Here is a 2,271-nt window from a genome sequence, read left to right on the forward strand (position 1 = left end):
TTTGTTTCTCTGAAGTAGGAGCACAACAGCTCAAAAGAGATTAAATGCTGCCCTCCCCGTCAGCACGAGATAGGGCGACAGCTTTGCTGCTGCTGCTGCTTGGAGCTGTATTGTCAACAGAACGGATCAGCAGTTTATCTTGTAGATACAAGTACCGAGCTGTTATGCATCTGCATAAAATTAGCGAGGGTACTTTGAAAAAATAATAAAAAAATGTGACGAGATGATTTTTTTTTTTCTAGGGGTACGGGGCAAGGGTTGGGGTATGGAATGTTCTAGTGTTGCACTGAGAAAATATGGGTGCGCTCAATCGAGTGACTGGGTTTCGGAACTCTAATATTGAATTCTATATCAGGAAGCTCGTTAGTATAGCATTTCAAAAACATAAATCTAGTATTTTTTTCTGTGTGGGTAGAAATAGACGAAGTATGCACTTGAAAACATAGCAAAAGGTCAGTACCTAATGAGTACTTAGGTGCATACAATACATAGTTATAACGAGCTGGCAGCTGGGTAACTGTTAGCTTGAAACGTAGGTAGGTATTTGAACAATTAAAGCAATATGCGTAGGCTACGTTTTCGCAAAAAACCCACTTGATTCAAGGATTTTCCAGGTAAAACGCAACTATCATGAAGCAAAATGAATTAAGGTTTCTCCAAATTTGAGCACATTTGCGTAGGGGATAGAACAGCCTTGTAAATTATTTTCTCAATAAATCAACAAAACCTACCTTCAATATTATACTATCTGAACCGATGAACTATTACCACCCGAACTGACAAATGAAACATTATGGCTAAAACTGTACCTATACAATAATCTACACAATACGTATCAACGCTTATCATATTCATTAGGATAGAGAACTTCCTCATTCGAGATAGAGGTACTAGGTACTACCTAGCCTAATATAAATTAACCACAGATTTCGCACTAAATTCCGCTATAAGGTACTTGGGATTGATGGAGATTGATTTGAATCAGTAATTTCAGGCACTTATGGAATAGGTAAGTTACAGTATGCCCCAAAAGTCCCTGTCAGCCTCGATAACATGTCAAAAGCTAGAATGTTTCAAGTCAATTTTCCCCCCAAGAGAGGTAAAGGCCTATGACCGAAAGATCTTTTCAGAATTATTATTATTATTTTTTAATCTACAAAAATCCATAACTCCGGCTCTGATTATGAGATTAACCTCAGACTTATACCAAAGTGGGTACTTTATTTTAAAGCATCCGAACCGGGAAAAAATTGTCTATCCATTTAGGCCCCCTTTTCCAAACACCCTGTACATAATAATCATGCCGTGCTCTTTAGTATCGCCCTGACACTTGATCTCTGTCTCACTCTATGGATGAGGTTAGAAGTCTAGGGGTATCACTTCGAATCTATTTGAACATTACCTTGATTATTAGAAAGCCAAGAGAGAGAGAGAGAAGGGGAAAAAGAATGAAACTTTTATAAAACTTTTAAAGAGCATTTTTCGATTGAAACTTGTCAATAGAGAGACTCTGTGTTGATGAAAAAAATAATAACGAAAGAAGAGAATGGAGAGTTGAACTTTGAGGAAAAGAAGAGTAAAAGGAAGTGGAGAGCAATTGGAAACCAGAAAAATGGAAAGACAAGAAATATACAAAGGAGGGAAAGAGCAAAACTACAATACACCTCGTTGAAGAAAAGCGAGGAAGATCAAGTAACGAAAGAATAGAGGGAAAATAACACAATGTGGTGTATTAAATACAGAATTTTTGCAGACCTCAAAGAAAAAAACAAAACCACACTATTGGTGGAAATACTGGGACTGGGAATCAGTCTGGTGTTGCTTTTGTTAGCATTGGTGAGATGGAAAAAGGAAACAACTTATACAGAAAAAAAACAAAAAAAAACTGACGGGCAAGAAAGAGAAAGAGAGTATGACAGAGAGAGAGAGAGAGAGAGAGAGAGAGAGGAGTTAAAGAGAGAGAAAGAGAATAGAGAGAAAATGAGCGAGAGAGAGAAAGAAATAGAGAGAGAAATAAAGAAAGAAAGACGATAAAAAACAATTTTAGCTTATTGTTTCTTGTTTGAATATTAACTTGACAAAATTTCCTTGTCCTTCTTCACCTCAATCATTCTGAATTTTCAAAAAAAAAAAAAAAAAAAACGGATAGGAGAGGAAGGAAAAATGGATGCCCTCCCCGTCAGCACGAGATAGGGCGACAGCTTTGCTACTGCTGCTGCTGCTGCTTGGAGCTGTATTGTCAACAGAACGGATCAGCAGTTTATCTTGTAG

The sequence above is a fragment of the Diaphorina citri genome, unplaced genomic scaffold (genome assembly GCF_000475195.1).
Source record: "Diaphorina citri unplaced genomic scaffold, Diaci psyllid genome assembly version 1.1 scaffold1076, whole genome shotgun sequence".
Classification (NCBI taxonomy): Eukaryota; Metazoa; Arthropoda; class Insecta; order Hemiptera; family Psyllidae; genus Diaphorina; species Diaphorina citri.